Raw genomic sequence first — 26,740 nt, 5'->3', positions numbered from 1 at the left:
TATTCCTTGGATGCTGCCTGACCTGCTGTGCTTTAACCAGCAACACATGGTCAACCTTGGTTTGCATCTTGTCCATTTAGATGAATTTGCAGTAAGTCTGTTCTGACATGTCTTTTAACACAAAGTCAAAGCCAGACAGCTTTTCATGGTTGCCAGCAGTGATCAGTCAAGGGGCTGGGCACATTGTTGTATCACTTTCACACTCGCTTTTTGTGCAGCTGTATATGCAGAAACCACCCAATGTGTCCTTCAATCAAATAGCATTGTTGCAACATCTAAGAGGAGTCGTCCCCTGTCATGTCAAGGAAGGCAGGTTTCAGTCAGGGGGTTCCCATGCACTAAATCAAGGGCAGCATCTGATATTATTCAAGGGATTGGACAGGGTCAGCCAGCTACTTTGGATGGACAGAGACGGAGGGTATGTATCACTGTACTCTGAGAGGTGGGTCACAAGTAAGTCCAGCAGCTGCAGTGCAACTTGTCTAGAGAGTGCTAGTAAATAAGTTGGGGAGCTGCAAAGAGGTCAATCAAAGGTTTGGTTAGTCAAGTCAGCTGTACATCCAAGTCATTCAAGGGGTTGCACCATGGTCAGTCTATATGTCAATTCAATCAATGTCAGGTGTTTCTGCAGTGGTTAGGAATTTGGGGAAGTCACTTCTGGAGTTTGGAGGCAGCACACTGGGATGCAGAGAGAATAATATTTGTGAAGCGGGAAATTAAGCATGTAAGGGTGAGGGGAAACGGCTAGTGGATTATGCATTGGAAGACATGGGTTATTGCAAGAGAGGAAGAAGACATCAGCAGTCATATCCTCCCTGGCCTCAGCAAGGTGTAGTGCACAGCACAATGGTTACCATGGCTAAGCTGTAGGTTGGGGCTCAGATGGTAATGTTGAGAGATGAAATTGTTATTCGGTGAAACAAGATCAGAATTCGCTGGAGAAATCCAGCAGGTCTGCCAGCAGCTGTGAAGAGACAGCAGAGTCAACAGTTTTGGTCCAGTGATCCTTCTTCAGAACAAGTATCTTTAGTATGGAAGCTCAAAACTGATTGGGTCATCAGGGAGTGGAAGAAAAAAAGAAACATAGAGTTTCAAGATTGATTACCAGGCTAAGCCTGTGACTCAGTGTCCAAACATTACCTACCATAATTGTGTGAACCATGAATGTCCACTGGAAATGGAAAATGACTGTGACAACACTGAGAGTGGATGGAGTACATGATTTTATTTCCCCTCTGTCTGAGGATATAGGCTTTACACCTGTCCAATGTAAGGCCAGTCAAAAGACTGTTGTATTAATCAAGTACTTTCATGGTACAAGTTGAAGACATGTATAATCATAATACCCTGTTTGCGAAATGCATGCAGTGTCCAACTGTGTGAGATATAAATCCTGGTCACAAGCAACCTTGACCCATGCCATTAGCTATTACCAATTGAACATAGGCAAATCTGTGAAGTAGGAGTAATCATATGCAACCTTAAACATCTTCCCTGTCAGTCACAATTCACAAACAGTTTGAGATCTCTGAGGCTGCTCAAGGGCATTGAATTGCTTTCCTCTTACCTTGAACTGTTATTTGCCAATATGTTCTGAAATGCAATACTGACTTTATTGGATAATGTGGCAGAAAAGGGAGAGGGAAAAGGTATTGTTGACCATTTACAGTCTCTTACAGTACTTGTGTGACATTGCGTTTTGCTGCATTCATCAACATAAGTTCCTTTCTATTTGGTGTTTTCGATTCTTCTTCCACTGTGTGCTCTGTGAAGGGCAATACTTGACCTGCTACATAGTTGGTCTTTAAAAATGGTATTAAGACCCCCAGAAGGTCCCAGCAGTGGCAGATAGCATGAGAAAGATGCTCAGCTAATGAGGCAAGTTGTAGAGCATAGCATTAGAAAAATTGATTGGGTCACCGAGACACACTCCAGGAAACTTGTCAAAACTAATACTTAGCTGATTTCTGGTAAAATTCAGCCCAACATCTCAAATTGTGTTATTTAAGGTGAATACATTTCTGAGCAGGTTTACTAGATTAACACCTGGAATAAACAACTTGTCTTATGATGACAGATTTTATAGGTTGTGTTTGTTTTCATTGGTGTTTAGAAGAGTGATGAATGACTTGTTTGAGGTGAGTTTTGAACAGTCTTCACCCGGTGGACATGGAGATAATGCTTACTCTTATGAATAAGTCCAAAACTAAAGGATATCGATCCAAATTTAGGGGTCACCATTATAAGAGTGAAATGAGGACATTTTTATTCTCTCAGAGTTGTGCAACTTCACAAATCTTTGCCTCCAAAGGCACAGTTTTTTTGTGGTAGAGTCATAGTCATAGAGTCATAGAGATGTACAGCATGGAAACAGACCCTTTGGTCCAACCTGTCCATGCTGACCAGATATCCTAACCCAATCTGGTCCCACCTGCCAGCACCCGGCCCATATCCCTCCAAACCCAAATCCTTTCTGCTTTGAGAAAGGGTCACTGGACCTGAACCGTAAGCTCTGATTTCTGTTCACAAATGCTGTCAGACCTGTTGAGCTTTTCCAGCAACTCCTGTTTTTGTTTCTGATTTACAATATCTTAGTTCTTTTGGTTTTTATAGGGTGAAGTGAACATGGAGTATGCACAAAAGGTCAAAATTCAAGAGTAATTCAGTGCATTGTACACTGTGGCTTATCTGCTGTCCATAAGATATACCCCATAAGATTACCCTACAGTTTATGGATTGTTGTGTTGACATCCAAACATTTACCTGGTTCCTATTGAAGTTCTCTACCTGTTATTTTAATGGAGGTGATCTATTTAAAAACAACAGGTTGGTACTATTGTTACAATGATGGCAGGGAATTCTCAAAGGAATCAATTAACCACTTCTTTACCAATATGACAAACATTACTTTCTATAAGTTAAACTCAGGCCAAACTTCTTTATTAACAATGCATTACATAGAAAACTGATAACAAAAATTTAAATACGTAAAATAAATGAGAAGAAGGCTTAATGTTATGAGTGCATCATTATAATGTTAGCATTGAAAGGAACATATTTATGCACATTATGTCAATGTGAATAAATATGCTCAAAATTAATAACATGTAGATCTATTCAACAGTTCGCATTGATTGAGGTACTATGGACATCTGAAAGTTTCTATCAATCCCCTAACAAAGTTTATTTTCAGTCAATTTATTTCTATGAAATATAGTATTGAACTTGCAATGCTTGCAACTTGTGCTGATACCTTCTATAACATGTTAAACATTTTGCTATTAAAAAAGTTATCACATGACCCCAAAGTAAGTTGCTGCATTATGGAAACATTTATGGACTGAGTTTTCGGTTATGGATATAACAGAAACATTCTTTCCTCTCCCAACCCTAGAAATAAATAGATTTGTGTTACAGTCGGTTCAGAGTTAAAGAGAGCAGACCTTTTGTCAACTAAATGTGATTGTGATGAACTTTATTACACTTTGAAAATATCCTGTGTAGTGATGATAACAATGATCTCTGAGACAGAAGGTCAATATTTGAAAACATAGTCATTTAACCAATCATCCTGAACATGACTCATATTCTCTTACCCAGTTTGCTTTGAGTATTATTTGACTTTCGGTCTTTTTATTCTGTTGATAAAACGGTAACCCAGTAATAAAAGGCAGACATCAATACATCTTTTTACAGTTATAAAACAGACAGATAGTGAGGGCCAACTTGAAGATCAATGTCATGTGCCAAAAAATAGTACGCCTGACATTAGGTCAGGGAATTTATCAGGCATCTCTTACAGCTACCTAAATTGGCACAAACACATTTCTTTAGACTACTGCATGCAGTCAGACCTGCCCCATTCAGAATTATTCAGCTGGAAAGACATGAGGCTTAAAATTCAACTTAAGAGGAGGGGTTGATGAAGGAACTTCACAAATGCCAACAATTCATCCAAATAGTATGACCGATACCTGAGGTTTAATCACAAGATGACCTCTGGTCTGCTAACTGGGCTATCCATCAAAGCAGGTCATTGATTTAAGCCTGAAAATGAGACTAAAGAAAATTCACTTCTTATAACTTTTGATAGGACATTTATATAAGTTTTCAATCAAAATAGGAGACAAATTAGATGACAATAATCAATCATAATCTGCTTCATTCTTTCATGGGAATTCTTCAATGAAACCGGTAATTCAAAATTGTATGCATGTCTTATGTTTTGTTTTAATTGTTGTTTAGGGTGGTAAGTGGTGGGAGAGAGGTAGAGTTTAGCTAGGATGAGGAGGGTAAATTAACCATAATTCCAGTAACTAGTTAGATATCTACTGACCTCATTCACTGATTTCTTCACTCTCCACAGTGGCTATTTGAACTGAATATTTTAATAATTTTACATTTTATTAAAAAATTCCAGCATCTTCAGTATTTGACTTTTGCTAATACATCTCTTGATATCCTGTAATAGTTTCAGGACAGGCTTAAAATCACTGAAATTACAGGTGACTGTTTTATGTCCAGTTCTGGCACTAGCAAACTATTTATAGATATTTTAATCAGCACTTTCAGGCACATTTCTGGAGCAGGTGGGACTTGAACGCAGGCCTCCTGGGGCTCCCAGGAAACCACTTTGGTTTCACAAGATTGTGTGTTATTCATATCATTCCCCATGACAACTTCCTATATTGCTAAAGCTACACACAATTTCTGACATTTCTGAAGGTTCAGTTCCTAAAATTACTCAGGGTACCAAATCCATGATTATAAGGATGAAACTACAGCTCCAATAGAACCAAATGAAAGCGCAAATAGGGTCACATAATTAACTTGTTTAGTTATTTAATGAGTTCATTGGCATTCCACATTTAATCTACCATTAACTGATGTAAGCTTAATTACATAATTTCTTCAACTGTCAAACAAATGATTTGTAAAGAAATTAAAAATTTTTAAAAAAGTTATTTCATTTCTTGTGTGTTTTACATTTATGCATTAACTTGGACCACAGCACTTTTCTTTGCTGAGGATTATTTTTGTCGGGTATTAAGTTTTGTTGTGTGCTGTCATCTACATCTTCTAATTGTGTGGGTTCCTTTCAGGCTTACATGGTCATATGTGCAAGGCTAGCCAGTTTCTAGTATAATAAGAAGAGTCTTGTAGAGTAAACAAGATATAATTCATTGAAAATTTGCAACTATTTGCAGATGATTAAAAAAAGGCTCTATATTACTACAATGACTGTTGGATCAGATCTAACCTTCAGTTAATCTTTCACAAAATCCGACTTTACTTTCCCTCAGAGTCCTCAGGACACCATCTGAGGGTGCTGCTTGTTGTAGTTAGTCAAGTATGTCCTTTTTCAGATCCAACTACACCTCCTCTGAAGGTTTTTGGCATAGAATCCCTACAGTTTGGAAGTGGGCCATTTGGTCCATCGAGTCCACAACAATCCTCTGAAGAGCATCCCACCCACGCCCATTCCTGCACACCCTTTATGTCCAATGGCTAATCCACCTAGCCTCTACATCCCTGTACACAATGGGTCAATACTCCTAACCTGCACACCTTTGAACTATGAGAGGAAATGGAAGCAGCCAGAGGAAATCCATGCAGACACAGGGAGAATGTGCAAACTCCACATGGACAGTTGCCCGAATATAATATGTACCACAACCACGTTGACCCCCCCCATCTTTGACTTTACAATTTCAAATGATCTAAATATTTCACACTTCTCCCCAAGCATGTTCTCTTCAGAACTGGAAGAACGGTAGCTTGTTGAGAAAAGTTCGTTGCCTTGGCCTACTTTGCCAAAAACCTGTGATCTCTGTTGTTCCTCTGCTCCCAGGGTTGCCATATGGTTCATCTCAATCCTTATTTGAGGATGACTCAATTATAACAGCACAATTTCTTTGTAACAGCATGAATGATATATTAGCACTTTTATTTTCCATCACCAAGGCTGATCATAGCTTTTTACAATAAATACCTGAACTACAGCTGATCCTTTTTTCCTACCTCCAGCAAATTCATTGCATCATATTATTTGTTGTAATATATATCATGGGATTTTTAAATTTTAATCATGTATCACTGGTGTAAATGTGGAAACACTTTCTCAGGCATGACAGCAAACTGAGGCTTCAGGTTTAGGAACTTCAGAACATAGGAATGGGAGTAGGTGATTTATTCCATCAAGCTTGCTTTGCAATTTAATACAATGATAGCTAATCAAATAGTTTAATGTCTTTTACCCACACTATCAGCATACCCTATCTGATGGATCCAGGTAAACAGAAAACATTAACCAAGTTCCTGCACATATTATAAACCATTATTTATTGCAAATGAATAAGTACTAAACACAAGCAGAACAAAACTATGAATTATCAACATATAACTATATGAGTTGAGACTCTAACTGATTTTAATACACAAACACACACCTACATACAGATTGACACAGACAAACAGAGAAGAAACTATTGGTGTTATGGTGGGGGACAATACTTGAGAAACACAGTTCAATAGCACCAGTAAACAAGATTGATGACATGTTCCTTTTGCTTTCCAAGAATTCTGTTTTCTGATCTCTTTCTCCAGGTATTTTCAATTCTTTGCCAGCACACATAGTAATTGTTGAACTAATAATATGTCTTTTGTTTATTGGTTAAAAGCAACAACTACAACAATAGGTGGGAGAAAATAACTAGCTGTCTTCAGACCTTAGTTACTTTTACTGCAGAAAGAAAGAGTCGCAGAACCTGCTCCTTCTATTATAAACATCCAAACTATTCAAATGCCCAGGAGCCAGAGAGTTGTCATCAAGCTGATGACATCTGCTATCCACATGTGGTCACAGTTGTACAAACCAATCAATCTGTTGCTTGACAAATCTCACTGTGCATACAGACTTCATGGAGTTATTGTGTCTTTTCCCACCTCCCCACTGTTTGCAAAGTGACAGTCCAAATAATTCACAACTCATAAAATTCCTACAGTACGGAAGCAGACCATTCAGTCTATCGAGTCCACACCAACCCTAAAAAGGACATCCTACCCAGACACACTCCCCAACCCACTCCCTGTAACCCTACATTTCCCATGGCTACCTGCACATTGGGCTGTGGGAGGAAACCGAAGCACCGAGAGGAAACCCACGCAGATAAGGGGGCAATGTGCAAACTCCACTAGATAGCTGCCTGAAAATGGAATCTAACCAAGGTCCCTGGCACTGTAGGGTAGCAGTGCTAACCAGTAGCCACCATGCTGCTCTGTTATTTGTAGTAACCTGTTCTTAAAAGTGCAGCAATTCCTTCCAAATTCCTTATTTTTAAAATAGTTGTTTTCTCAGTTTAGGCCCTCATTAAAAATAAAGAAAAATAAAATACATGATCTTTTCACATCAATCCTTAAATCTTTTGTAGGTTTCATTCAAAGTTCCCTCTTGTTCTTCAAAATTCAAAAGAATACAAGATCAGTTTGCTTAATACCTGTTTATCAGATATCTCAGGAACAAGTCAGCTAAAGCTCCATTGCATTCCCTTCCATGACAATAACATCTTCCTCAAAGAAACAAAACTGTACACTGTACTCCAAATGCTTTTTAAACAAGCTTCTACACAAATGAAGTAATCCTTCACTTAAATCTTCTTCCTTCGCCTTCCTAATAGCTGGACGATAAATAATTCATTTAGTATTAAATCAAATTAGATTGGACTGGACCTCTAATTCAATAGTACCTTGTAAAAATCAAATTCTTCAGGAATGACGGACCATTCGGACCGCACCTTTGGCCTCCCTATTGGGCTTCAGGTACCATACTTAGGTTGTGACATGTTTTAATCTAGAATTTCTTGCAAAGTTGCTGAAGCACTCATTTGCAAAGTACGGACAATTGTCCAAAACAATCACATCTGTGATAGAATGTACTTCAAACATCTTGAGTAAGACTTTTCCAACTGCTTCCATCGTGATTTTTTGCAATTTCTTCATCTCAATCTATAGGAAGTCACGCTAAAACTGTACAAGGTATTCGTCAGATCATACTTGGAATTCTGTGAACAGTTTTGGCTCTCTTTTCTATGGAGAGAAATACCAGTTTTGGAAGTAATCTCGAAAAGGTTGACTACATTGATTCCAGATATGGAGGGATTCTAATGGGGAGCAGTTGAGTGGATTTGGCTTGTACTCATTAGAGTTTGGAGAAATGTGAGGAGACCTCATTGAAACATAGGACTTTTAAAGGGCTTGACAGGTTAGGCATAAAGTGGTTATTTCTCCTAGTGGAAGAGTCTAGGACCAGAGGGCACAATCTCAGAATAAGGGCTGACTCATTCAACAGAGAAATGTTGAGGAGAATTTTTCTGAGGACAGGCAACCTGTGAAATGATTTAAGTCAGAGAGCTGTAAGATCGTTAAGTTTATTTAAGGCTGAGAGAGACAGGTTTTTAAACAGAAAGGGTTATGGGAAAAGACAGGAAGGTAAAGTTCAGGATTATCAGATCAGCAATGATCTCATTAAATGGCAGAACAGATGCAATAGGCACAATGGCCTTTTACTTCTCTGCTGCCTGATGGGAGAATGATTGACATTGACATAGACCTTCAAACAAACCCACCTTCTTGTATTACCAAGATCAGGTTGGAAGTTCGGTGGGTATTAGTGATTTTCTTTTCCCTCTGGCATATGTCTGGCAATTGGCAATAAATTCCTCAATGTCCCTGGAGATTCCAGGCCAAATAAGCTCTTCACAAGCACTTGGTGATTCCCTGTGCCTTTGATCTAGCTTCCCAAAGATATTCCCTCATAGTGAAGTTGCACAATCATCGTGCACTACAGTATCATCAACAATGGCAAACAGACTCCTTTTCAGAATAAACTTTCACATAATTGGGCCTTGGTACTCTATCAGTGGATGTTGAGATATTGTTTGTCTCTCTTTTGTTCCTGTTAAATCTGATTGAACTAATTGAGACTTGCTGGCAATGGTGTGCATGCCCAGACTTGATTTCTTGGATGAAATCAACAGCATGACCCATAAGGCTTTATTTTTAAGATAATGGTTCTGAAAGGGTTAATGTTAATTTGATATTAGCTGTACCTATTTTGCTGATGTTACAAATAGGAGAAAGTGAGGACTGCAGATGCTGGAGATCAGAGTCAAAAAGTGTGGCACTAGAAAAGCGCAGCTGGTCAGGCAGCCTCTGAGGAGCAGGAGAGTTGATATTTCGAGCATAAGCTCTTCATCAGGAATGTGTTACACATAGTCTTTGGGTGGAAACAAGGTTCTGGCTTTTGAAAGAAACACATGTGTATACCAGCTCCCTAAAATCCAATTAACAATGCCTGAATGAATATCGCTCTACTTTTTGCAATCATGCAATTCACCTTATTGTTGTCTCAGAACAGTGAAGTGATCTGGCTGCCACATCTGTCATATCCATTAATTACTAGGATTAATTTAATTTATCTGGCTAGTCAATGTTTCCGTTCTCTCATATCCACATATGCATTCCTTCTGAAGTTGAGTTCTCAGTTGAAGAGGCTGACTTGCAAAAGTGAATTGGTCCATCATACGTGGCGTAGCTACATTTCATTGCTTGGCTAATACTTCAAGACCATTCACATAACAACATAGGGAAGTCAAGGTTGAAGAGTTCAGATACATCTAATTCAGGTACTGAATGTGGTAGTCTGCTGTACTTTTCAAGTTAAGACAAAAAGGAAGAACAGTGGCCTTTCTGTGGACACTCCACAATGATGGCCTTTCAACCACTAATCACTAGTTAGGTCTGAGAGAAAGCAAAGATAAAGCATGATTGATGACAGTAAGCTCTTCAAATATCCTTTACCCACTACCACATACTGGTAGAAGTGACAACTATGACAAGGTACCACGAGTGGTCATCTGGGAATACGCAAGGCTGTTGATCATCACTGTGGATAGCTCAACTGCTGTTATCTGCATTTTGTCTGGTAAGTATATTGTTTCATAAGTGAAACTCATGAGACAAAATCTTAGTAATCATAAAGGCATTATTTTTGTCCAATAGAGAAGCGGAGGTTTGTGATCTGTTCTGATGATTATTTTTAGATCCAGGAAATAAGCTGAGTAGGTGTGTGGTATTTTAGAAATAATTTAATTGGTTTGGTGTACATGAGGGCAGTCACCTCTAGTCTGATGAGAAGGATCGTGTAAGGTAAGCAAAGATGTAGTTTATTACATCTCTGTTACTATTTACATGTTACAAGAATAGGCTTTTAATTACAACAAAATCTGTTGGGGCTATCTAGTTTATAGCAGTCAATCAAGTATTAACACATTCAGATCTATACACAACAGATTTTAGGCTGACATCAGATACATGGGAATAATCCTTAACCATTGGAATATAGTACAAGCAACAAGACAACATTAAATGACAACTATTTTTTTTTCCATTTTTTTATGACAATCCTCTCAATATGGTGAGTTTTGACATTCTAACCCAAGACATGGGCCTAAAGACTTAAGCATATGACCTGATAGATCTTCTAATACTCATCTGAATAAAAGCTACAACGTATTGTATTGCCTGCGGTCATCCTTGTAAGAGGTTGATGCTGATGCATACATTTGACATTATTATTGCAGTTCGACATGTACTGTAACCATTGACATTTAGTTCTCAGTGGGCAAGCCAGCTACTTAAAATGGGACTTTCCTTGTCAAGTGTCACTGTTCTGCCAGCAAGGTAATGAGGTGAATACCCCTTAAGCCAGTTTGTACAGCAATACACTGTCTCAGAGCCCCAGGAGCTGTGAAGACAAAATCTCATGCAAGGGAAGTGGCAGTTCTGGCATGTGAATAATGACACTAGAACTGATGAGAAAAACATCTTTCTCACAGGAGACAACACTTGTCAAAAACATCTCCATTTTCAAAATTTGAGATTATTCACAAGGTAACAGGGAAAGAGTGATACTTTGTATGAACTACTAAAAAAAGTTATTTTCCACACTTTTCAATAAAAAAGAGCAACTTTTGATCTGTCAGGCCTTCTGCTTGCTGAATTATTCCCCGTAACAACTACAAGCACAGAAATGTGGATGTGATTTCAACCTTCTGTAATTTGCGTAAATCACTTTTTGCTTCAAAAGTATTGATTGTGAATATTAAAAGAAAACTGACCTAGAGCTCTAATGAGAATGACACGTGATGTAGTTACTCCTTTTAGAACTGCTTCAGTTTTACATGTCGCATAGAAAAGGACCTGACATAAATTGTGCTAAAAACTCAAGTTATAAAATGCACTTCAGAATAACAGTCTCACATAATATTTGTACCTTCATGCTCAATTTCTTCATTTCAGTTTGGACTGTAAAAATTAAGCAAATCTGAAATGGAAACTTTCTCATCCAGTGTTTTAGAAGTGGTCCTGAAAATTACACACTAGGTTTAATATTATGCTCTCTTTTACAAATGCTCAAAGAAAACTGCTTATTTGAAATACAAAGGTACTTATGGTCATGGAGTCAACAATTTAAAGGAGATGCAGGTCTTTGAATGGAATGGCAGGACTGATGTATGAAGAGACATTGGATCTGTTGGGGTGATATTCACTCGAGTTTAGAAGGATGAGGGGTGATCTCATAGATATCTAGACAAGACAGGGTAAATTGGAAGGTTGCTCCCGATGATCAGGTAGTGTAGAAACAGGACCACAGTTTAAGGATACAGTGTAAGCCAATTATGACTTTGATCAGTAGAATTTTGTTTATCTAAAGAATGACGAGCCTTTGGAATTCTCTGTTTCAGAAAATGGTTGAGACAAAAAAAAATGAATGTTTTCAAGAAGGAGTTAGATATAGTTCTTAGAACTAAGGGAATTAAAGAGTAGGAAGTGAAATCAAGAACAGAGCTCTGAGCTGGATGATCATCCATGACCACATTGAATAATAGTGTCGAATTGAAGATCTGAATGGTCTTTCTTTGAATGTGATCCGTGATGAATTAAAACATTAATTATTATAAAATGCATGTTCAAAGTAGATTTTCTGACTATACATCAAGAAACAATTTTACTGTTCCAATAAGTTCTCAAAAGACTTTCAATAGCTAGGTCGCAATTAGTTGTGAGAATGAAAAATAATTGCCACACTTCCATTTTTGTTCATGAAAATTCACGTTTTGTTAGATTTTAAACCATTTGAATTCACAATGACTTGTACTCCCATTTTGCAGATCCCATGTCAACGTGTTCAAATCAAAGGATAATAAAATATTTCCCGTCTGTAACAAAAGCTCTGGTCAATGTTGCAATGTAAATACTTGAACAGCCAATGGTTTGCATACTGGACAAGGGGCTGTAGGAGGGTGGGGGACAAATCAGAATGGAGAGGATTGGAGTGAAGAAAAGTCATTTTCTTAATAGTCTAGTGGAGACTGCACCTGCAACTAATGTTAAGCTAACAATGTTCCCACTAATCTCTACAAGGCAAGAGTAAGATCTGATTGTTAAAAATAATTCATTTTTGGGATGTGGGTGTTGCTGTCTGGTCCTACATTTATTGCCCATCTCCCAAATTCCCTTGAGAGGTGATGGTGAGCTACCTCATTGACACCTGAATCCCAATCTTTGAAAAGAAATGTGTATCTTAAACTAGAAGAAATTGAAGTTGTGATTAAAATTCTTTCCACCAATGATTCCACTTCTTGCTTGAATGCACCTTTTTTTTTGCATTAGATCCATTGGGCATTTCTTATATAAATGTTCCATTTAATGTGCCAGAGAAAGAGTTGTATTTTATTGACCATCCATCTACATGTCAGTATTTGTACCGTTGTATAATTGGTGTAAATTAAAAGGATGAAAAAAATATATTTTTCACTGGTTTCATAACATTACCGTGGGTTTGTGGATTTGTTCAAGCTGCTTGCTGCTTATATTGTTTTAAAGCATTTTCATGACAGTGTGACACTTGTTGCAATAATGCAGGTTCAGCATTGAAATTGAGCCACTGTTTAATTATGGATTGGTATTGCAAAAGAGCATTCAGAAAAACAAAATCAGCACAAGTTCACATGAAACCAACTTTGCCTTTTTTAAAACAGTCAAATTTCAGTGCAGAAGCAGCAGTCCAGTGGGAAAAAATATATGATTACGGAGCAAAAGGCTGAAGTGATAATAACTAAAAGCAGCATTTACACACGTGCCTTTACTCTGTGTGCTTCAATGATTCCTAGAGGTGCCCTATACAATAAAGAGGATATTCAAAAGAAAATGGACACAATTAATTCAAATGCTGAGACTGGATTACAGCATTGTGTCTCAGCAGAAGCAAGACAGCCCACTGGGGGAGAATTGTTGGGGAAGCATTAAACTGTCTGTGCAAATCCACAGGATTTACAGTACCGCTATGAACATATTTGCTTTAGCCCCTAGGTCCACACCAATTTAATAACAGCATCTACATGATAGAAATGCTGTCACAAGCTAAAAGTAGGTTCAAGAAGGATAACAAAGCTTTCTGAATGTTATTATTTAATGACACTGCACAATAATAACTGTAATTAGTGAACACACAATGAGGAATGGTGGATTAAAAGGAATAAGGTTCCCTACTGTGCTCCTGATTAGTCTGTCAGTGTAAATGAGTCCCCTAGATTAGAGTAAGCAGTTTGACACCAGACAAACCTGGTCTTACAATAGAACTTGCATATGCATTAAATGAGTCTGTTCCAGTCCAGTTCATATTCTATCAAAGGGGCTCAAAAATACTCTATATGTTTTAAAATTGGATAATTTATGCATAGCTGTAAATCTAGCAGACCACTGTCATGTGCAATTATCTCATCTTCAAAGGTTGGGGGTGGGGGGGGGTCAGTTATTTCATTTTGCTGGGCAGCTGGTTTGCACTGCAGAGTGATACTGACACCCTGTATTCAAATCCCGCACCAGCATGGAAGTCCTGCCCCTTCAATCTTACCCCTCGCTTGAGGCGTGGTGACCCCCAGGTTAAACTCACTACCCAGTCATCTTTCTCTAATGAGGGAACCGTTCTGGACACTATCGTGACTTGACCTCTATGTGATGCATTGTACTGTAATGACATTGTGACCCTAACATTTGGGAGCTGATAATAGTATTTATGTTTCAGAATAAAAATACGACTTACAAAAAAGTTATTCAGGGCAGTTCTGACGTATGATTGTCCTCCATTTGTATAAATTGCTGTATTATAATATGGTAAAGTCTCATGTTCACCTTTTAAAATAATTTTGAGCAATTTTGGGCCCCATACCTCAGGAAGGATGTATTGGCCATAAAGCGAGTCCGGAGAAGGTTCACGAGAATCATCCCAGGAATGAAAGGCGTGACGTACGAGGAATGTTTGAGGGCCCTGGGACTATACTCGATGGAGTTTAGAAGGAATGGGGGTTGGGGGATCGGATTGAAACTTACAATATTCTATAAGGCCTGGTCAGAGTGGACTTCAGGAAGATGTTTCCATTGGCAGAAGAGATGAGAACCTGAGGGCATAGCCTCAGAGCAAAGGGAAGACCTTTTAGAACAGAGATAAGGAGAAACTTCTTTAGCTAGAGAGTGGCGACTCTGTCAATTTCATTGCTACAGAAGGCTGTAGAGGCCCAGTCATTGATTATATTTAAAATAGAGATAGATATGTTCTTGATTGCCAAGGGGATCAAAGGTTATGGGGAGAAAACAAGAAAACGGGATTAAAAAACCTATCAGCCATGATCGAATGGTGGAGCAGACTCAATGGGGGCCAAATGGCCTCATTTCTGCTCCTATGGGTTATGGTCTTATTTTATCTTTTACCTTCGGTGTCTGTGTTTCCTAGCTCTCAGCAAACATGACAGATAAAAGGAGGTAAAAATGGTTGAATCCATTAGGCCCATGCCTTTACAGCATTGCTCATGGTCCAGGAAGTATCCTCCACCCACAATGTCACGAGTTTATCCTGTGAAATCTACATCTTGCAAACTGCCTGATAGGCTCAAGTTTGCCCTCACCCTTTCTTAGAAATGGTCCAATCCCAGGCACATCGAACCTGTATCCCTCTACAGCAATGCCCCTATGTGCTCCTCCACTGAATTTTATTTTTGCAACAAGCTTTACTGCCTGACAGATTGTATACCTGTTAGCAGAGTGGCTGTTGTTCAGGAAACTCAACAAAATAATAACCCAACAAATGGAAATGCAGAGAAGACTGTGAAATCCCCATTTTCCAACAATCTTCCTCAGTTATGAAAGATTATCCAGTATTCCAAGTTTAGTTTTGTTCCAAAGAAGAGTCACCGCACTCGAAACATTACCTTTGATTTCTCTCCATAGATGCTGCCAGACCTGCTGAGCTTTTTCAGCAATTTCTGTTTTTGGTGCTTTTGTCTTTCCTAATTAGCCTGCTTAATTTTACACCAAAGACTAAGAAATTGAATGAAATGCACTCAGCATTTAATTCTCTCCCAGTGTAACTTTAAAAACAAGACGTTATGACTATGTAATTTCTATGCAGCATATTGAATGATGGAAGAACTAAGTACTCTCTGAAATGTTAAATCAAAAGTGTCAAAAGGTTTTAAAAATCCATGTCTCCATCATTCACTTCATTGTTTTCAGTGAAACAAAGTACAAACTACTTTGCAATATCTTCCGTGAGCAAACAAAATCCTGGAGTTTCAGGTTACCTGGACCTGAACTATAAAATACATTATTTTACCTTCATTGTTAAACTTATAAATCTTCAAATCCAGGCTTGTCTCATTAAACAGCATAACTATAGGAACCTGTCTCTCACCTGTCAAAGTTAATGATGGGCTCTGGACAATCCAACAACCAGCTATGTTTTTTTTAAATCTACTTGAAAATTGGATACAGAGATATACTTTCAGTTAAAGGTTTGTATATGTTAATGAGAAAAATTAAAATTGGCACATCATTGTTTTCAAAATAAATTCCAATCACTAACCAAAGGCATTGTTAATAAAAATAAAATCCATGGGTAGTATCTTGTATTTTTGGCTAAAAGCCAATTGAAGATTTTTCACCATGAGGCCTAGTCAGATTCAGTGACATATCTTCCCTAACTCACTTCATTAACTATCACCTTGCCACTGAAGCGTCCCTCTAATCTGGTCAAGGTTGATAGTGCATCACGTAAAGTATATAAGGTAACATGTTTGTATAAATTTGATTGGTTTTGTGCTATATCTATTTGTTGGATTGTCCGTGCAGCCCCAAGTGGAACAGAATCAACATGCTCCTAACTTCATGCATCATGCTCCTGACTTCATGCAGGATGTACTGTGGTTCTATATTTGTGTTGATATCCTGCTGCAACAGATGGAAACATGTTGAACAAGGTAATTACACTGCAATGGGTTCTGCTGACACCAATGCTCCACTTCATGAAACATTTCTATTCTTTCCTTGGTCTCTGTGTCCAAAAGTATTGGTATGAATGAAGTGGTAAACGATTTTGGAGCAAGGAATTGTATAGCATACAGCCAGCCAATGCCTTAGGATCACTGGGGACTAGGAATCCCCAAGGGTCGACATCCTGTACAATGTGTGGGTTTGTGTATAACGCTTCACTTTAAAGATCCTGGCATCAGCAGATCCAGCAACACCTCACCACTCGCAGCCTAGGTCACTTACCCTGTCCACGTCAGATGTGGTCACAGTTAATATCAGAATTCTGCTGCTGAGTGTTGACTACCCTGTTGCCGTGCATTTCCATCTCATTGTTACCCCAAATCATCTTGTTTTTACATCACATTGAAATCTCTTTGCCTTCCCTGAGAGGCTAGATGATGCTTTTCCTGAAATGAAAACCATATTGGGTAGCTGCAGCTCATTAACTGCTGTGATCCAACAATGCCTTCAGCACAACTTCCCCATATTCTCCACTGCCATCGTCATCCACAGACACTATCCTCCTCCACCCTCTGTACACGTCAGTCATCATGGGCAAAGTTCCATCTTCTGACACCTCAGAGAAAATCACACACATCTGCAGACCTTCAATACTTTACTCGATAACTCACAGACTTTTATCCCAGCCAGATTGCTTTGCATGTCATGCATCCGCACATTATGCATTGTACGGTTCTTAGCTCGTTTTCTGAGCATTTTCTGTGATTGGTTGGAGGTTGCTAACTTTTGTGTCCAGTATTGCTTTTTAGTGCAGTCAAAAAGGCATTCAGCTTGTCACAGTGTGGAGCATTGAATAGTCAAGGAAATTGAAATTTTGTACTACAGCATGAGGTTAAGTCAACATGACAACTAAAAAATGTCCCAACAATTCAATGGCAAACACACTGTGCATGCAGATTGCCATGTCTGACAGTCAAAGAAGAGCAGTCCTTAATGGGATCAAAGGGAACTATGATGAGTAAGGGGATATTATCCCAGTCAGTCTTTGGGCAAATCCAATTCCAATCCAGTTTTGTTTCAAACCACCAATACCATTTCAAATGGCAGTAATCAGTATTCCACCTGTGTGACTAAATATTCAAGTTGTGAATAACAGAAAAGTTTCACCTTCCTCAGGCTGAGTATTGCTTATTGTAAATGTAAGAAGCAGTGAAGAACCAAAAGATGCCAGCCGTTTCTATTCCATGCTCCATCCATTTGACCAGCATTTCCACCTCCTCCAGCCAGACCAAAGAAACAATGCTTTCTTTTTGGATGAGATCGATGCACAATATTGTTTCAGTTAATCAAATTGGTAAGTGTGTAATTTATTATGGCACACTTTTTTATATAGAAACTTGGTGAGCTATATCCCTCACATTCTCCAGAAGATAAATGGATGCTAGACATGTGGTTGGAACAGCACTGATAACTTGTCAGATTCTGGAAGTACCACTTCTTCAGACTCACTGCTCAATCTTCATTTGATAGCTGATAGCTGACTTCTTCAGTTTTGTTAAAGACATAGAACAGACACTGAAGTTGAGCTCAATGTGATTTGATTCTGTTCATTCACAACTTTAAACATATACACAAATACATACGCTTATCTATAACAAATCTACAGTCCATTCTTTAATGTCTGTTGTATTTCAAATGCACAGACTGCAAAGAACCAACAAGGACAGGACAGACATTGGAGTACACCCCAGGCATGCCTCAGCTTTGAATAGGTTCATCCCAGCTCCAGGAAGATCCAGTCCCTGGATAGCGTGGTGACTGAAGAGAACAAGGCAACAGGTATGGGCAACAAGCTGGGCAGGGCAGAACAGTGCCAACAAAGGGGAGTGTCTGCATGTGCGTGAGGACCATCTTGGAATCATAGATAATCACTCCATTTCTGCACCAGGGCACTTTGTGGCATACCAGGTTAATCAGATATTATTCACCAACCTGTAGCCATAAAAGTTTGCCATGCAAATTGTGAGAAGTGTGAGCAAATAATGGCATGGTGAGGCAGTTGGATAGTTGGTACACAACAGTGTAGTTCCTCTCAGATAAGAATTAAAAACCACAGAAGGAGTGAGGCAGGGCTGCATTTGAGTTGGTGAATTTAAGGCAAAATCGGGTACAGGACGAAAAATAAGCCAAGGGGAAAAAGATTGGCTTAAAAAGAGAAGTAAAGGAAAGAAAGGAATGTTTAGGGAAAATACTGACAATTAAACATTTGACATTTTATAGTTGATGGTTTAACTGTTTGTGATATTGTGTTGCACTCCATATCTGCAACGAAGTGCAAAACATGACTTTTCTCATGGAAGTTCCTGGGACCATTCATAATATCTGGAGCACTTCAACAACTTATACCATTTCCCACAACAAGAAAGGTTAATCTTCTTTGAATAGCTTAATATAATAGTGTCTATAATATCGGAAGTATTTGTACACGTATCACCCATTTCTTCCAGACTCTCATAATCTGTTCTATGTAAAATAGAAAATGTATGATGAACTCATTCTAAGTCACTTAACAAAACCTGTCATTATAATTGCTTTTGTCAATTTTTGAAGAGCAAAAGATTACATAATGAAAGAAACTATAGACTATAAAAATTTATTTCGAAAGTATCGATCAAAAATAGGATGCGGAGAATAACATCAACGTAATGGTTTATTATTTGGAGAACTTCAACAAGAACAGTCTCTTATATCAATGATCTAAACATTGGAATTTACTACTTAATATCCATCACTTTTAAGATATGGATGAATCAACAAGCCCAACAATTGCTGTATTTTTCATTCTTTAGGCTATTTAATTTAAAGTCTTATTTTTATTGAACCACTTCTTCAAAATTAACAAACCCAATGGCTTGTGAAATCTTTTTTTGTGTGGTAGAATGGTTATCAATGTAAGTAGTGAATTTATATTTTCAATCATGTTTGCTCTTGGATAGAGCATGGGCATTATTGGCAGGACCGAGTCTTTTTTGCCTCTGCCTTGTTTTCCTTGAGCTTTCTAGATGACATCAGAGGGCAGTTAAGAGTCAACAACATTGCTGTGGGTTTGGAGTCACATGTAAATCAGGTAAGAATAGCAGATTACCTTCCACAAAGTGTATTATTGAACAAGATGGGTTTTTGTGGCAATCAACAGTGGTCAACATTAGATTAGCCTTTTAGTTCCAGCTTTTGATTATTTGTAATTACACCATCGGCTGTGGTGAGATGTGAACACATATCCCCAGAATATTAGCCTGAGTCGCTGAACTCTTAGTGCAGTGACATTACTGCTATGCTACCTGTCATTAAATGTTTTGTATATCTTCATTTTTTTCTTAATATAGCAAAATAGGTACATCTGAAATTATTTTTTCTTAAACTTTATTTGAAACATTTCCTTTGGAAACATTTGCTGAAGTGAAAAATTCCAGATAGTGCACAATTTAATTCCAAAAAGCATACATAAGAAATATTAGTCCCCAAGAACCCAAAGTAAGGGCTTGTAAGATGGTGAGAAAGGTAATACATTAACATGGATAATGGTCAGAAAACAAACAGAATGAATGAACATTTTCTAGTTGGCAGGTTATGGTAATGAAAACTTACAAGGATCCATACTCAGGTTCTGTCCACTTGAAAGTTATAAGAAACATTGAGACAAAGAGACAACAGTAATGCAGTACTACAAACCGATTGACTCCCACAGCTAAATAGATTACACTTCCTCCCACCTTGCCCCCTGTAAAAACACCATCCCATATTCCCAATTCCTTTGCCTCCGCCGCATCTGCTCCCAGGAGAACCAATTCCACTACTGAACAACCCAAATGGCCTCCTTCTTCAAAGACCGCAATTTCCCCTTTGACGTGGTCGACGATGCTTTCCACCGCATCTCCTCCACTTCCCGCCCTCCATCCTTGAACCCCGCCCCTCTAATTGCCACCAGGACAGAACTCCACTGGTCCTCACCTTCCACCCCATCAACCTCCAGATACATCGTATCATCCGTCGTCATTTCTGCCACCTCCAAACAGACCCCACCACCAGGGATACACTTCCCTCCCCATCCCTATCAGCGTTCCGGAGAGACCACTCTCTCCATGACTCCCTCGTCAGGTCCACACCCCCCACCAACCCAATCTCCACTCCTGGCACCTTCCCATTCAACCGCAAGAAATGCAAAACTTGCGCCCACACCTCCCCCCTCACCTCCCTCCAAGGCCCTAATGGATCCTTCCATATCCGTCGCAAATTCACCTGCACCTCCACACACAACATTTACTGTATCCGCTGCACCCAATGTGGTCTCCTCTACATTGGGGAGACAGACCACCTACTTACAGAACGTTTCAGGGAACACGTCTGGGACACCCGGACCAACCAACCCAACCACCCCGTGGCTGAACATTTTAACTCCCCCTCCCACTCCGCCAAGGACATGCAGGTCCTTGGCCTCCTCCATCGCCAGACCCTGACCATACAATGCCTGGAGGAAGAGCACCTCATCTTCCACCTAGAAACTCTCCAACCACATGAGATAAATGTAGATTTCTCCAGCTTCCTCATTTCCCCTCCCCCCACCTTATCTCAGTCTCAACCCCAATATTCAGCACTGCCCTCTTGACCTGTAATCTTCTTCCCAACCTCTCCGCCACACCCCGTCTCTGGCCTATCACCCTCACCCTCACCTCCTTCCACCTATCGTATTCCCAGCATCCCTCCCCCAAATTCCCTCCCCCCCACCTTTTATCTCAGCCTACTTGGCACATGAGCCCCATTCCTGAAGAAGGGTGTGTGCCCGAAACGTTGATTCTCCTGCTCCTTGGATGCTGCCTGGCCTGCTGTGTTTTTCTAGCACCACATTTTTCAACTACATATCCAACTTCCCAACTGAGCAGTTGGTTAATTGAGACAGTGCCGGCACACCTGACAGGAATTTGAAGGGCTTCATTCTTTCTTGCGGGGGAAAGAGAATGTAGCCTCACTGATCCAATGAAATAAAGGATTCACGGCCACAATTAATCAGTTTCACAGATACCATGCTGGAATGAATATTGAACAATTATGAGCAAATGAGGCCTTCTCTTTTTGGCACTGAAGGGCATCATCTCCAGATGTCAAGGTGAATGTTAGTAAGAAGGGTATGAAACTAAATAAGGAAATATTTGGCAAATGTTAGAAAAGGTATAGCTACATAACTGTTACATGTTTCAAGCAGCTAGTCCACATGGCACAAAAAATCCTTATAGCCTGCAGCTCTACCTCTCACTCTTTGAATATTCATGTGATAAGACCACCTATTGTCAATCTAAAATCTTAAAAGGGCTTCACTTAGTTCAGACATGTTCATTTGAGCACACACACCTTGAGCTCCATTATATTTTTATGCCGAGATTGTTAGATTAGATTACTTAGTGTAGAAACCGGCCCTTCAGCCCAACAAGTCCACACCGACCCTCCGAAGAGCAACCCACCCAGATCCATTCCCCTACATTTACCCCTTCACCTAACACTACGGGCAATTTAGCATGGCCAATTCACCTAACCTGCACATTGTTGGACTGTGGGAGGAAACCGGACCACCCGGAGGAAACCCACGCAGACACGGGGAGAATTCGCAAACTCCACACAGACGGTTGCCTGAGGCGGGAATTGAACCCGGGTCTCTGGCACTGTGAGGCAGCAGTGCTAACCGCTGTGGCACCGTGCTGCCCTTGTGTGTAAAAATGTAACAGAAGAAACTGAAAATGGAGGGATAGGATGTAATTTTCAGCTCTTGATTCTTTTGGAAGAGCCCATGCTGGAGATTAAAGTCTGTGTGGATCTGGGTATAGTGGAGAAGCATGATAGAAAGAAAAAGAAAGGTATGCATTTATATTAGAACTGCCAGGACATCAGGGAATACCAGAGCATTTCATAACCAGTTAAATTGTTTTGAAGTACAATCACGGTTACAATTTGAGAAATGTGTGTGTCAGGTTGTGCACGCCAAACACTCACAAATGATGAGTGAACTGATATTAACCAGATATTCATCATTTATGATATTAATTGAGAGATAGATATTGAACAGGAGAATTCCCCCACTCTGCTTCAAAGTCGTGCTATGGACTATTTCACATTCTGCTGAGGGGGAAGACAGACCTACAGTTTAGAGTCTGATCCAAAATATGCATCTCCAGTCCTGCAGTACAGCACTGGAGTGTCAACCTAGGTATGTAACCTTCGAGTAAAAAATGAGGTCTGCAGATGCTGGAGATCACAGCTGCAAATGTGTTGCTGGTCAAAGCACAGCAGGTTAGGCAGCATCTCAGGAATAGAGAATTCTCTATTCCTGAGATGCTGCCTAACCTGCTGTGCTTTGACCAGCAACACATTTGCAGCTAGGTATGTAACCATCTAGCTCTGAGGTGAGAGTAGTTTTTTTTTTAATCAACTTGTTCAGAAATGTTATGACATACCTTTGGAGGCGAGAGTTAGTATATTTCTGCTCTTGTTATATCATCCCCGAGCAATGCAGGTATTTATGCAATGCAAAGTGATCACATGCCCAGTGAACAAGATAATACATTTTATCTATGTATGTATCAAAATGTTGCAGTGGCAGTAGTATATCACCCATTGTTTTATGCTACTGGGTAGGGGGTAATGGAAATATCATTAGTTTGTGGCACAGAGATTTGATTTGCAGTGTATCGGATAGCCGTCTGGGAAATATTAATATGTGCTTTGCAGCTGAAAAACCAGATTTGCCTCCATTTGTTTTCCAGTGAGTAACCAATTCAGAACACTGTCAGAAACCTCACAATCCAATCATTTTAATGCCTCAGAGAGTTCCCAATCTGCAAAGAGTTTATGCAATGTGTGACTGCCAATTCCAGTGAAAGAGAATTGAGCTACTTCCATTGTCTCTAACATGACTCATGCAATGGACAAACAGCCTTTGAACTTAACCAAATGGGAATGCTCGCTATGTGTTTTGCTGTTTAACTGTGCTGCTTTCAGCCTTCTAGCAGCACCTATTATGTTTTCTCCCCAGTTGTAATATCTTGACTTTCTTGGAAACTGCATTTTTGATAAAATTGATCACTTCAGTTTTTGTCACAATATACAACTCAACAAGGCTCAGATGTCAGATTATTGTTTGATCTGACCATTGAGCAAGTCACAAAATTCGTGAGTTGACATTTAGGGCATTGAATACTGTTGTTAATTGTTCTTAGATGATGTTTGGTATGTACTAAGCAGAAAAATTCTCATTTTCTCAATATTTTCTGAGCAAGACGTGGTTTAGATATGCTTTTGGGTTTTAAACTGGGACTGAATGATTCTATGAATGATGCGTTTTCTCTCATTAATGCCCTCACAGTCACCATCAATATTTTAACCATCATTTCAGTGGTTTTAGATTATTTGAGATATTTTTGTGTGACTTCACCATTGCTGTACTGTCATAGCAATATATACCTTTTTAAAATACATGTCATCAACTTGGTAAGGCTCCTCTAATAACATTTTCTATGCATCAGGTCAGCATCAATGAGTGCATAGGAACATTGCCACCTTTAAGTTGAAGCCCAAGTCGCACAACATGTTGATTTGAATGATATCACCGTAACTTCAGTGTTGCTGGGTCAAACAACTGGTTACTTAACAGTGCTGCAGAGGTACCGAAATGTATGGACTGCAGTGGTTTAAAACGAATGGTCATTGCAACCTTCTCACGAGCAATTAGACATGTGCCATAAATTCCACCCTTTTCAAGCAATGCCATTCCAGGAATGAATAATTATTGAAAAAAAAATCTTACTTGCTGGACTCCTCTTCTATTGAACTGACAGTGAAGTGTGTCTCCTATCGTCAACCCAGCACTGGTATTAAACTGGCAAATGCAATTTCATGTATTAGTAGACAATGATTTTCACGTTAAATGTTTACTGTATGGCCCATGCATATATATCAGGGCATCTGATGAGAAGTTTGGTGGGATATTCTTGATGTTAAGACTGAACCTGTAAGTCACCTCACCTATTCTGTTTTCATATGTGTGAGACGTCTAAACCACACAGATCAATAGATTTCTCTGGGGTGTAGTCATATAATGGCATTATTTTGAGATAAGTCTGGAATTGAAAAATGCGATACAAATTGAGAGTGTGAAAATTTCATCAATAGTTATAAAATTCCACCTGGTTTACTAATAACATTTAGGGAGGGAAATCTGCTGTTCTTACCCAGTCTAGCCTACCTATGCCTTCAGATTTACAGCAATATGGTTAACACTTAACTGTCCTCTGAAACAATCTAAAAAGTCATTCATTTCAAGGGCAATTGGAGTTGGGCAACAAACACTGGCCTTACCAACAATATCCCATGAAAGAACAAAAGAGAGCACAATGGAAGGTTAAATCATATGCTTTAATGCTGCACATAAGTCCAGAACTAGAGGGCATAGGTTTAGGGTGAGAGGGCAAAGATATAAAAGGAACCTAAAGGGCAACGTTTTCATGCAGAGAGTGTTACGTGTATGGAATGAGCTGCCAAGGAAGTGGTGGAGGCTGGTACAATTGCAACATTTAAAAGGCATCTGGATGGGTATATGAATAGGAAGGGTTTGGAGGGATAAGGGCCAAGTACTGGCAGGTGGGACTAGATTGGGTTGGGATATCTGGTCGGCATGGATGAGTTGGACCGAAGGGTCTGTTTCCATGCTGTACATCTCTATGACTCTATGACTCACCATAAGTGATATTTGTTTTTATTTTGTGATGTATTGATTGTCACAAGGTCAGCTGGCTGGACCCAATAGAATTGGGTCTGATAATTCAGTCCAATCAGGTTGCCGTGGCTGACTGATAAAAAGAGGAGTATCAGAGATTCTGACACTCTGGACGCTGACTCTGATGAGGCTATGCCAGAGTCAAGGACTGTTCAAGTGTAATCAAAGGGTTACTTGGTGGTGGGATACCAGCCTCTGTGGAGTTATTTCAGGTGACAGTTCAATCTAAACTTTCTATTGTCTCTTGGAACTTTTCTTTTAAACTAGATGACTACAGTACGTCTGAGAACATGCGTGAAAAAAATGCTAACTTCAAATCTTGGGAATAATTGTATTTAAAAATATTGTCTTTGGACTGTGAACTTTATCACAAGAAGAAATGAACTAGAAATGTCCCAAAGTCTTAGCAAATTAATTAGTATGTTGTAGACTATTACAATCTCTGTGATGGATAATGTAAACCAGTTAAAGCCTTATTAAAGCACCATTATGAATTCCTAGCATGATCATTATATGTGGAACATTTATTTAGATCTTGCTACATTCCACTTTAAAATATCTGAGAATATATATACTAAAGCAAGTTATCAAAATATATAGAGTCTCACAGGAGCAATCGGATAAATGCCTGAGGACCGGGGTCAGTCAGAATAGGACTGGGGTCAGTCAATGCAGGACTGGGCTCAGTCAGAGTAGGTCCGGGGTCAGTCAGAGTAGGTCCGGGGTCAGTCAGAGTAGGACCAGGATCAGTCAGAGTGGGACTGGGTAGGGCAGTCAATGTGGGACTGGGGTCAGTCAGAGCGGGACTGGGGTCAGTCAGTTTGGGACTGGGGTCAGTCAGTGCAGGACGGGACCAGTCAGTGCCAGACTGGGGTCAGTCAGTGTGGGATTGGGGTCAGTCAGAGTGCTGTGGTCAGTCAGTGCAGGACTGGAGTCAGCCAGTTACTGTGGAGCCGGGGTCAGTCAGAGCGGGACTGGGGTCAGTCAGTGCGGAACTGGATAGGGCAGTCAGTGCAGGACTGGGGTTAGTCAGATTGGGACTGGGGTCAGTCAGTGCAGGACTGGGGTCAGTCAGATTGGGACTGGGGTCAGTCAGTGCAGGACTGGATAGAGTAGTCAGTGCAGGACAAGGGTCAGTCAGAATGGGACTGGGTAGGGCAGTCAGTGCGGGACTGGGTAGGGCAATCAGTGCAGGACTGAGGTCAGTCAGTGCGGGACTGGATAGAGTAGTCAGTGCAGGACAAAGGTAAGTCAGAGTGGGACTGGGTAGGGCAGTCAATGCGGGACTGGGGTCAGTCAGAGCGGGACTGGGGTCAGTCAGTGCAGGACTGGGGTCAGTCAGTTTGGGACCAGGTCAGTGAATGTGGGACTAGGGTTAGTCAGTGCGGGACAGGGGTCAGTCAGTGCGGAACCAGGGTCAGTCTGTGCGGGGCCGGGGTCAGTCAGTCAGTGTGGGACCAGGGTCAATCAATGCGGGACTGAGGTCAGTCAGTGTGGGACGGGGGTCAGACAAGTGCGAGACCATGGTCAGTC

Source organism: Hemiscyllium ocellatum, chromosome 11, assembly GCF_020745735.1.
Source record: "Hemiscyllium ocellatum isolate sHemOce1 chromosome 11, sHemOce1.pat.X.cur, whole genome shotgun sequence".
NCBI classification, from domain to species: domain Eukaryota; kingdom Metazoa; phylum Chordata; class Chondrichthyes; order Orectolobiformes; family Hemiscylliidae; genus Hemiscyllium; species Hemiscyllium ocellatum.
Note: the sequence above shows the minus strand (reverse complement) of the source record.